Genomic DNA, 12,184 nt, shown 5'->3' with positions numbered 1-12,184 from the left:
TGCAGATTTGATCTTCAGATGGAGAAATGTCAGTGAAAGCAGAGGAAAGCATGTTGGTGAAGTAGGAGCAGCTCAGCATGTTTATCTTCCAGGAGAAAAAACTCTCTTTAACGAAACACACTGCAGCATCCCATCTGTAGGATAACTCGGATAAAGGGCAGCGCTTATAGCAGGGGTGTCCAACATGTGGCCCGCGGGCCAAAAGCGGTCCTCCAGAGGGTCCAATCTGGCCCTCAAAATGTAAAAATTCCAGAGAAGACATTAACTGCAGATTGTAAATTAGTAAAACTAAAAATTTGAAATCATTTTGAGACCATGACAAGTTGTTTTGATCATAAAATAAAATACGAGACTGTTCATTGTTCTTCTGTCATTTTGTGTCTCATTTTTGTAATATTTTGTCTTGTTTGTGTTGTTTTTTTGTCTGACTTGTCATTTTGATTATAAAGTGAAATACTATATCGTTCAGTTCAAGATGACTAAATGTTGTAATGTGTAATGACAAACTGAGGCTGAATATTATTCAAATTGAATTTATTTTACTTCAGAAATTTCACTTTGTTCATAATGTTCTGTAAAAAGATAATTCCTTAAATGTGAACATTTTCAGAATGTACTTTTTTGCACTAAAACAAACGAACCAGTAGGAGTTGTGGTTATTTATAAGTTATTATGCTGTGATTTTACTGGTCCTGGCCACTGGAGATCAGATTGGGCTGAATGTGGAACCTGAACTAAGATGAGATTGACTCCCCTGGTTTATAGCAGTCTTTACTTTGGTAGTGATTTAACCTACAACCTTTGTTGCTCTGTTCTGATCTCAGCTGTGGTTCTGACCTTGTGGTTGGAGCCGAAGCCTAGGTGAGACCATCTATCAGAGTGGTTTGATCCTCGTCCTGATGGGTCGTTCCCTCTCCTGGACCTCCACCATCTGCCTGCTTCAGGCCTGGTTTACTGCTTTTACTCTCACCAAGCACTGCATAAAAGAGAGAGGAATATTCATTTCCCCATCCAAAAGAAATACATTAACAGATTAACTTTTTTAAAAAATGAGTTGATTTTTCCTAGCTTAAACTATATCATTCATTTTCATAATAGTTAAAATGCAGCGTGTGTGTTTATATATATATATATATATATATATATATATATATATATATATATATATATATATATATATATATATATATATATATATATAAATAAAAATTAGAATGGTTATTTTAATCATCAGTTGTTGTGACACTTGTATTCTTCATTATTCCAAAATAGACAAAGAATCTTCTCAAAGAGCCTCAGATTTTCAAATACCTAATTTTGCTCGAAGCAGTTTCCATCAGTCCTGTCCATCAAGCTTGCTTCTGGGCGAGCAATCTGAAGAGATTCAATTTATTAATGTAGGAGGCTAAATCAAACGAATCACAATAGCAAGAACTGTTGCTACACTGGAAAACATTTTAAGCCAGTTAAACTTAGAAACGAAAGTTCACCTGCTGCCTTAAAAATGTGAGTAAACAACTTGAAAGCAACCATTGTTTCAACTCAAACTGTTAAGTTATAGAAGTTGTTTAACTGATGATACTTTGTATTTTCAACTTAAGTCTCAGAGAACCTGGGGACGAGTGCAGAACATGGAGACAGGAGCAAATCCTGGGGGCAGAACCTGGAGACGGGCGCAGAACATGGAGACTGCAACAGAACCTGGGCACAAAACCTGGAGACGGGAACAGAACCTGGAGACGGGTGCAGAACCTGGAGACGGGCGCAAAACCTGGAGACAGGAACAGAACCTGGGGACGGGTGCAGAACTTGGAGACGGGAGAAGAACATGGGCGCAAAACCTGGAGAGAGGAGCAGAACCTGGACACGGGAGCAACCTGGGCGCAGGGTTAGTGACACTTCTGTGCAGTTAGAATGACAGCGATCATACAAAAAAAAACCCCAAAATACAGAATTTCTCTGTAAAACTACAACACAGGGACACAAAAGAACAACGATATGATGCAACAACACAGCAAAGAGACACAAAATGACCTGAAAGAGACGAAAACCAACAATAAATAGATGCAAGTTGAACATTCATACATGTAAAAACTACCAATAACTACAAACAATAACTCCAAAAACAGACAGGACCAACAAAATAGACACTAAATGGCCACACAGACACCAAATCTCAACTATAAGATGTAAAAAGGCAGTAAAAGATCTAAGATCCTCCAGCTCTGTGGAAACAAAACATGAAGAAGGAGAGAGAACTCAGAAATCTCTTGGAAAAAGTTGGATGAATCAGGAGTCCAAAGTTGTTTAAATCAATCCAACTGGACTTTAAGAAGTTTCCTTGAAGACATTTCACCTCTCATCCAAGAGGCTTCTTCAGTTCTGGTGGTGGTTGATGTTGCCTCAGCTTATAACCCCTGTGAGGTGTGGTCAGTGTTATTCACATTCCGACGACCATTGCCAAGGCCCACCTGGCTCCTCAACGGTGGTCGTTGGGAGCCAGGGAGTGACAAAGGGGGTCGAAATGCAAGTTTCACCGAGCCCTCGTATGCTAATGGTGGTCGTTAGCATGAGCCACCTCACCTGAGTCATTCTGCTGAGTAGTTCTTTTGGGGAGTTTTGAAAGGACCTGATTGTAAAATGGCGAAAGATGATGTCGCAGACACCCCCCCACCCCACCCCACCCCCCACCCCCCGCTGCATTTAACTGCATACGCAGCGAGGAATGCTCAGATCTCTACATAGGGGAAACCAAACAGCCACTTAACAAGCGTATGGCTCAACACAGAAGAGCCAGTTCCTCAGGACAGGATTCGGTGGTCTTCCTTCACCTCAAGGAAGAGGGACACTCTTTTCAGGACACCAATGTTCAGATTTTGGACAGGGAGGACTGATGGTGTGAGAGAGTCATGAAAGAAGCCATCTATGTCAAAGTGGAGAAGCCATCTCTGAACGGGGGGGGTGGGGTGGGGGGGTGTCTGCGACATCATCTTTCGCCATTTTACAATCAGGTCCTTTCAAAACTCCCCAAAAGAACTACTCAGCAGAATGACTCAGGTGAGGTGGCTCGTGCTAACGACCACCATTAGCATACGAGGGCTCGGTGAAACTTGCATTTCGACCCCCTTTGTCACTCCCTGGCTCCCAACGACCACCGTTGAGGAGCCAGGTGGGCCTTGGCAATGGTTGTCGGAATGTGAATAACACTGACCACACCTCACAGGGGTTATAAGCTGAGGCAACATCAACCACCACCAGAACTGAAGAAGCCTCTTGGATGAGAGGTGAAACGTCTTCAAGGAAACTTCTTAAAGTCTAGCTGGATTGATTTAAACAACTTTGGATAACCATGACCTGGATGAATGAGAAACTACACAGACATGAATCAGGAGGAAAATAAAACGTGCATAAACACCTAATGTCACAGTTATTCCAGTCAGAGTCAGAACCAGTTTGGTTAACTTCAGATCCACCGCTGGGAGCAGACGTAGATCTTCTTCCTCTCCAGCTCCATTCATCTTCTTGGCTTCTATCTGCAGATCTCCACATTTATCCTCCAGCAGAAGCGATAACTTCACCGAACGCCACCCCAGAGGCCGGTCGGGTCTTCAGATCTGTCTGGAGGACGGAGAACGTTTCCTCTCCTCGTCCATCTCCTGAGCATCGGTAAGCATCCCTCTGGGCTCTGACGGTTTCTGCAGGAACGTCTGACGCTAAAAGTGAAAGAGAATAGATCTCAATCTCCAGAATACTGAAACTAAAACACACATTTAACACAATAAACAGACTTTATATAGGGGGGTTCTATAATTTGAAAATATTGAGCTAACCAGCTTAAACTCTTCTTCTATCCATAAAAACTAGAAATTTCAAAACTTTTTTGTATTTTCAGTTTGCTTCTCCCTGCTACTGACATATATGCATATATTGCTAGTATTAAAACTTTCATGTAACATTTACACTAAGACTAAAAGGGGAAATCTTTAGACAAGCTTTGTATTTGCAGTTAAATTACTTTGGTTTTGATAAAGATTGATAGAAATTAGTGAACTGAAGGAAAACTGTAAATTTAGAAACCATTATTCACAAGTAAAAGCTATAAAATCCCCACAATCTGACTAGAATTGCAGTTCTCTCACATTCTGCTGGATTTTCTGAATGTACCACACTTTATCTCACGTGACAAAATGCTGTGGTTGTCTTAAGAGTTTCTACAGCCTATCTTTACATCATCCACAAGCCTAGAAAATTTTGTTATCAAACGTACCTTCCTTTGAGCAGGTCATGAGACATTTTGGTTATGAGACAAATATTTTAACTTGTTTTGGGCAAATTTTGAGCTTTTAAGTCATCCATCCATCCATCCATCCATCCATCATCTATACACCGCTTAATCCTCATTAGGGGGGGGGGGGGGGGGGGGGGGGGGGGGACTGGAGTCTATCCCAGCTGACTCAGGTGAAGGCAGGGGACACCCTAGACAGGTCACCAGTCTGTCACAGGGCTACATACAGAGACAAACAATCACTCTCACATTCGCAATTTAGAATAATCAATTAACCTCAGCATATTTTTGGACTGTGGGAGGAAGCCGGAGTACCCGGAGAGAACCCACGCATGCACAGGGAGAACATGCAAACTCCATGCAGAAAGATCCCGGGAAAGCCGGGACGCGAACCAGGGATCTTCTCGCTGCAAGGTGAAAGTGCTAACCACTACACCACTGTGCAGCCCCGCTTTTAAGTCATTTCAGACAATTTAGTCAGTTTTTTTAATCTTGTTTTGAGGCATTTTACTCAATATTTTAACTTGATTTAGACAAATTTGGGGTAGTTATTGACCAATTTTGAGTTTTTAGGTCATTTCAGACATATTCAAGTCAGTTTTTATTGTTTTGAGCAGGTTTTTGAGGCATTTTTAAAATTTTTACAATATTGTAACTCATTTTGGAAAAATTTTGAGCTTTAAAGTCATTTCTGACATATTGAAGTCAGTTTTTATGTTGTTTCAAGGAATTTTGTACAATATTTTAAGTTGTTTTGGACAAATTTTGATTTTTTTTAGTCATTTCAAAGAATTTTAAGTCAGTTTTTATCTTGTTTTGAGGTATTTTGCACAATATTGTAACTTGTTTTGGACAAATTTTGAGTTTTTGAGTCATTTCAGAGTTAGTTTTTATTGTTTTTCAGCAGGTTATGAGGCATTTTGCATGATGTTTTAGCTTGTTTTGAACACATTTGGCAGAATTTCTGTCTCCTTTCATTCCTTTTCTCTCTGCAGCAGATAATTTAATGCTGCAGTGGCCTAAACAGTGACCACACCTCTTATGTAGCAAGAACGATCGTCTTCTCTACCACCACAGCCACATTGGGAATGCATCGTCCAGAACGCCTTCATGTCCAATGAGAAGTCTGATATACATTCCCTTAATTAAGATGTCCAGGGTTTCCCCATGATCCTGAAACAACTGGACAAATTTATTTTTTGGTGGATGTAATTCAGAAATTTAATAATGTCAGTAGTAGTTCACTCTAAATGAGCAAAACTTATTTATGACTGATTATGCAAAAAGAAGAAAAAACATGTACTTCTTCAACTAATGAAAGCGCACATTACTATAGATTATTGCACTTTAACGGGTGTATTGTTTAAAAAAAAAAAAAGTCTGTCCCCTTTAGATATACCGGTGACCCTGCTGTCTTTAAAAATTTCAGAATTCCCATCATCCTCTTTTCACATGATCTCGATTCTGACAACTGTCGAACCCATGGAACTTCTGTCTATCCTGAAAGGAAAACGTTGGGATTTTTGAACCTGGGCTGTATTTAGGATTGTCCTGTGGTCAAACTGAATGATAGGAACCAAAATCTGGCTGACCCATGCTGTATTCACTGAGTTTCATTTTTGCCTGAAACCAAAAGTAAGTTTATTTCTGAAGAAATGGCTGAATATTTAGACGATTCTGAATACTGTGATGTAGTATTTGAATTTGATTTGTGGATTCTCTCCATCATGTTGTCAAATACTTGAACTAATATGAACAACAAAACAAACTCCTGAGTATCACAACAGCATGGCTGGCTGAAACTCTGCAGCCTGTTGCCCCCCTCCCTGTCCCTCTCTTCTTCTGTTGCAGCTTTCATCAGTTCAAATACATAATGTAGGCCATCAAATTCAAATACCTCATCCAACTGTTCAAAATCTTCTAAATATTCAGCCATCACTTCAGAAACAAACTACAAGTTTCTGTGTCTGTAGCTCCACACACACACACTCCCCTGCTTCAAATGACAGACTACATAACAGGATGTAAACAAGGGCAAGAAGCAACATCAGGTAAATAAAAAGGTAGAATTTGTCTCCATAATGTTGTCAGATACTTATCATAGCAATCTGAGCTGGTTAGTCACAAAATAAACACTTTTACTGACATAGTTTTGATGCAAGAAAGATCCCCACACAACCCCGTTCAAACTTAGTTTTAGTTCCTATCACTGAGTTGTAGCGCTGGACTACCTACCTTAAAGGTACCGAGGAGCCGGCTACAAGCATGGAGAGCAAAGCTTAAACAAAACAAAAACAAGAGGCCCATGGGCCTTGACAGTCACCTGAATTTTTGATGTAGTCAGTTTTGCTGTTTATGGAAAAAAAATATATGAATCCACATTTTGAATGGTGTACCATGTAACTAAATCAATTTAGATTTAACAAAGTTTGCGATTTTACGATTTTCATACAGCTACAATCATGTAAGAATGCATTTATTGTGATTAACTTATGAAGTTCAGCAGTCTATATCATCGTATCACACATTCTCTTTTTAAAACTGCCTATCAGTAAATTTTAAAACATTTGAACTGCCAGTAAGTTTTGAATGATGTACTAAACGTTGAATGAAAAAGGTTCTGCAATGTTGTGGAAAAAAGGGATGTTTACTTCTGTTTAAAATTAATACCAGTAAATCTAGTCAATGATTAATATTATCTAAACATGTTAATTTTCTTACATCACACATCCTGATGATCTCTGAAGTATCCTCCGAGAAAAAACGTGGGAGACCAAGAAGGGCAGCCGTCCTCCTATTCTGATTTGTGTCCTACATAAAGTTAGACAAAAGTGAGCTCATGCAATATTAGAGTTCTTATGGAAGTTCACATTGACAAATGCCCATTATACATACCTCTTTATCAAGGTGCTGCATAACACTTTGAAAGGTCAACCTCCTGCCTGATGAAATGGCTTCTTTATACAACTGCAAGAGAAAAAAAGGATAATGTGAATCAGTTTTTAACCTATCTGCATCATCTTATGATATATTGTGTGAGTGAGAAAGAGATATTTTGGGTCCTTCTGCATGAAACTGCATTCATGTTATTAAGTATTTCTACAAAGAACCAAAAAATCTAGTCCATTAAAAAAAAGACAGGTATTGGATGTAACAAATATTTGATATTATCAGATAAGTCGTATAGAATTCCAATATTTCAATCAATAAAAATGAATAAAATTAATTTCCTCAAATTTCCCTTTTACAAGCTTCCAAATTAAAACAAAAAAATAAAAAATACTCCACTGTTTTGTTTAATGTGACAGTGAAAATAATCTATTTGGGACAAATCTGAGGGTGTCACCATGAGCTTAATGAAGCTGTGACTAAGAGTTTTTTTAATACCATTTTCTGACCTTTTATGGAATAATCAATTTAATAACCACCAGATTAAATGAAAAATAAAATTACCTGTAGATTGTAGGGTCATTAGTAAAAGTAGAAAAAGATAAACTAGACAAGTCACACAATTCAGACAGTGCTGCACCCTGACAGAGATCTTCATCCCCAGAGCAGCTGAGGGAGAGGAGCTCCGATGTGATAGAGCGAGCAAGAGGATGAAAGAGAGGGAGACAATGCACACAGTCAAGGCAAAGTAGTGCCGGTTGTGTTCTGGTATGCCCGTGAAAGCTGAGTCACGTGACCCCCCCCCCCCCCCCCCCCCCCCCCCCCCCCCCCCCCCCGTGCGCGTGAATGCAAGAAATCGCATTGCACGTGACTCAGCTTTCGCGGGCATACCAGAACACAACCAGCACTACTTTGCCTTGACTGCGTAGCAAACTAGCTAACTAACAAAAGGGTAACGTTAGCCAGCAGTTGCTTGCAGGCAAATGTTGAATTCAATAGTTTTTTTTATTGCTCCTGTCTCGTCGGAAGCATTTCTAACCTAAATGAACGCCCCTCGATTAAAATGTCCGCCATGGACAACAGTGGTGTAATTTACTAATGCGCCATTTCAAACTTTGATTAACGCGATGGATTAGCATAGAGAAAAACACGGTAATGTAGTCATATTCGCAAAGCTCTGTCAATGTGCTGACTTAATTCCATTTTATCACAGAAGAAACTGCCACTGTTATTAAATTTTATCAACAAAAACTCAAAAGCACTTTCAGAAGATAACTTACCTCCTCGCCGTGTCTCTTCTCCCAGCAGAATGACGTATCCCTCCGCCCTGGTCAGTTGTACTCTGCTGCGTCACTGCGTCAGATTGCAGCTAGCTGGAAAATGGTGTCCCTCCGCCGCTGGAAGTAGTCCACTGCCGTTTTCTCTATTGTTTCGTCAATAATTAAGTTCTGGTTGAAATACTATGGTTTGTCCAATTTAGAGAACTGGTGAGCATGATAGTTCTTAGATATCATAGCTTTACAGTTTTATTTTTGACTAATCCCAAAATTATGGTATTTCTTCAGCAGCAACCCCCCTCCCCCCAGCGCCCCCTTTCTTTTTTCAAGGTATAACTTACAGAAATAAGTTAAATCAACACTGACAGTCCTGATGAAACTTACAAATAGCCAAGACAACTAATTACTTTAAGTTTAATTTTCTAAAACTTATAAACTTGAGTTCAATATTCAAAACTTACCATGACAATTTGAGTTAAAGAAAATAAACAAGTTTACATAACTTAATGGCGTTCTCATGTTTTACTGTGTAGAAGCACTGAATTCAAGGCATCTTTGCTAAAAAAAAATACACACACACACACACGCACACACACACACACACACACACACACACACACACACACACACACACACATATATATATTTTTATTTATATTTATATATATATATATATATATATATATATATATATATATATATATATATATATAAACTACCGTTCAAAAGTCACTGAGAAATGTCTTTATTTTTGAAAGAAAAGCATTTTTTTCCCAATGAAGATGACATGAAATGAATGATAAATCCAGTGTAGACAACCCCAAACAATCAATACCTGAAAACAATGTAGCTCCACAACTGCCTTATCTGTGGTGGGTCCATGTAAAGGAGCCGTAGTTGAAAGGCTCCAACACAAGAGTGCAGAATAATTCTCCTTTTGGTGAATGTCTTGCAGTATTTTCAGTGATGTTGTTCCACATAGTGAGAAAACTATTGTTCCCAATATCTGATAGATGGACAAAGCCTCCACATAGAAGCCTTAGGACTGTAACATACAGTAATGTAACTCTGTGACTTCATTTGTTATGTAACCTGCTTCTACGAGCTGAAGTGAAGGCTTCTCATGCCTATATAAGAAGAAGTGCACGGACATCAGTTTGAAAACAAGGTTTTTTTCCATCTTAAATTTTCAAACCCCTGAATTTTTAAAGATACCTGAGTGTTCTTTACTTCGTCCTCGTCTTCCTCCTTCCTGTGACCTCTGGAAAGACTCATCCATCCTCAGAGTTTGATCCCGTCCCATGGTGCCCGGCTTGTGCCTGGGGGGTTCACTGTCCTGGACCGTGGGACACTGGAAATAGCTCTAAACCCAGAACCATCTGGCTGCACAACATTTCCCAAAAGCATCCAGTTTGACTTCCTACGTTGTCTTTTCCTGTGGTGCCCTTTCTTTCATTTTTCCAAAATAAACCCTATTATCAACTCTGGAAGTCTGACATTTTCTACAATAATGCACAGTGCTTTGTTGTGTACCTGGTTTCTGCTTCACTACTACGTCTTCCTGTCTCCTCTCCTGCTTTCCTCTTCCTCCATTTAATGTTCAACCTCAAAGCAACTGGACTGAAATACCATCTGATTACCAAACTGCCAGAACTGTCTACTTCTCTTGGTTCTGTCATCCACTTTTTGAGCAAAGAGAAACGGATCAAATGTCAATTTAAGAAAAAAAGGTTTGTAGTAGAAATGAGCAGTAAAAGGCTTTTAAAGTTTTGATGATATTATAGGAGGATTGTTCTCACATTCTCCAAATAAAAAGCTCTTCCAGTGGGCCCATTAAAGTTAGTGTAGGCACGTGATGTTGGCCAAAAATCCCATAATAAACTTTTCGCGAACTTTTGCATCTCCGTTTGGTGAGAAAAATCTAGCAAACAGTGGAAGACTCAATCCAATCACAAGCCTTTTAAATACTGTACGGAGTATCACTGTGAGCCTTGTTTTCTCCATCCTCCATTTATTGCTCCACCTCCAGGCAATCCTGGACAGGAATACCATCTGGATAGCAAACTGTCAAAATGCCCCTCTCTAATCCAAGTGTTTACATCATTTAGCTTTGTAGAAAAAAGGTTTGCAGAAATGAGCAGTGAGACTTTTAGAAGACTTTATGATAGTATACAATTGTGCTCAAATTCTCTTCTAGTGGCTGGGCTAATTTCTTGGGCCTGTTAAAACTAAGGTTATTGTTGGTAAAAAAAAAAAAAAATTACAATAAACTTTTATCATCTGTTGATTTGAGTGATCGGAGTAAAAACTAGACTGTTGCACCTCCTTTTGAAGAGAAAAATCTAGCCCTCGATGGAAGACTTTGTCCAATCCCAGGTCTTTTTACCCTCCTGTTGTATTTATTTATGGGCACCAAAAGATATTGTTTCCTTGTCTGAAAAAAATCCAAAAATTCAGCAAAGAAAATTCCCCAAATTTCAGAAAATTTGCAAAACCGTCAGGAAGAAAATTCCAATTGTTCCTTAAAATTTTCCTTTGAAAGTATTATTTTTAATAAAAATACCCCAAATTTGGCAAGAAAATTCTTGTAAATATTTTCCAAAAATGAATGAAAATCTTCCAAAAAAATCCTAAAAATATCTAAAGTGATTCCATATATATCAGTAAAACTTCTAATATTTAAGAACATTCACAAAAAAATCAACCACATCAAGTGAGACAGTATAAGAGACAATAAAGTCCACAGTGGCTGGATGAGTGAGATGCGGGACTTCTATTCAAGAGAGTGGAGTCAAAAATGAATGTTGACTGAATTTGTACATGCATAGAGGTGGGGAGAATAGAGAGCTAAAATGGGAGAGCTGCAGGGGCTGTTATCGTTAAGTTTCTAGTTTTTTTTTTTTTTTTTTTTACACTTTCCAGACTTCACCCTACTGCAGCTTTAAGACCATCTGCTGTTTTGGGTTTAAATTCTCAGAAATAAAATGAGCTTCTTTCATCAGCAATTATTTTTCCCCCATTAAAGGAGGAAAACAGACGACCATGTGCCTGCTCTGTTAACTGTAGTGCAGGAAAAACCAAAACGTATGAAGGCGGCAGTTCCTAAGATTCCACTGTAGCCCTGAGTGGAAGTCTGACCTTCACACTCCAACAGATGGAGGACGCCCTTTTTCCCAACTTGTCCTTATAGGGATTAAGCTGAAAAGATGTGAGAGATTTTTCGACACACACATCTGGATGAGGTTGATTACATCGTTATACAAATAAGGGATAATTTAGCTTTGGAGAGAAATCATTTACTACTGCCGTTGATGGCAGTTTGGACAGAAATCGTGCAGAGCATCTACTTGTTGGCAGCAGCTGTGGAAGCTGTTAAGTGCTGTGAGCTGCTTAGGAGATTGTTAGATTATATTGCAGATCTTAATGTGAAGTTTTATAAACTATTTAGTTGTGATTTGTAAGTGTTTGTACTGTGCAATTAGTCTTGGACAGATGGGTGTAAACATGCAAAACAATTATTGGTTTCTATGTAAAGTTTAAAACCCCTGAAAATTGAAAATAAAGACTTTACAATTTCACATTATAGAGAGAAACCTTCCAAATCCAGTGGCCTACTTTGAGCAAGATTTTGGTGGCAGTGGGAAGAAAAAGACTGGATTTAAACAGGAAGAAACCCCTAGCAGAACCAGGTTCAGGGAGGGTGGTTGTCTGTCTCACCCAGTTAGGCTGAGGG

At 39.0% G+C, this 12,184-nt stretch overlaps 2 long non-coding RNA genes across 2 annotated transcripts in view; both read right to left on the bottom strand.

Annotated features, from left to right (window-relative positions):
- Positions 1-2,660, bottom strand: part of LOC129348609 (uncharacterized) — a 17,131-nt gene extending 14,471 nt beyond the window's left edge. Inside the window, exons 1-3 of the long non-coding RNA XR_008601223.1 lie at positions 1,613-2,660; positions 1,312-1,374; positions 838-976 (exon numbers count right to left, since the gene is read on the bottom strand). This is a non-coding gene — a long non-coding RNA (uncharacterized LOC129348609). The remainder of the gene's footprint in view (positions 1-837; positions 977-1,311; positions 1,375-1,612) is intronic.
- Positions 2,661-3,337: 677 nt separating this feature from the next.
- On the bottom strand, positions 3,338-7,937 carry LOC118469489 (uncharacterized). Its single transcript, XR_004846369.2, has 3 exons — positions 7,181-7,937; positions 7,007-7,096; positions 3,338-3,713 (listed from the first exon to the last, which is right to left on the bottom strand). It is a non-coding gene; the product is annotated as an uncharacterized LOC118469489 (long non-coding RNA).
- Positions 7,938-12,184: the final 4,247 nt, after the last annotated feature.

The sequence above is a fragment of the Amphiprion ocellaris genome, chromosome 3 (assembly GCF_022539595.1).
Source record: "Amphiprion ocellaris isolate individual 3 ecotype Okinawa chromosome 3, ASM2253959v1, whole genome shotgun sequence".
Classification (NCBI taxonomy): domain Eukaryota; kingdom Metazoa; phylum Chordata; class Actinopteri; family Pomacentridae; genus Amphiprion; species Amphiprion ocellaris.
The sequence above is the reverse complement of the archived record's forward strand: the minus strand, read 5'-3'. Positions and strand labels throughout refer to the sequence as shown.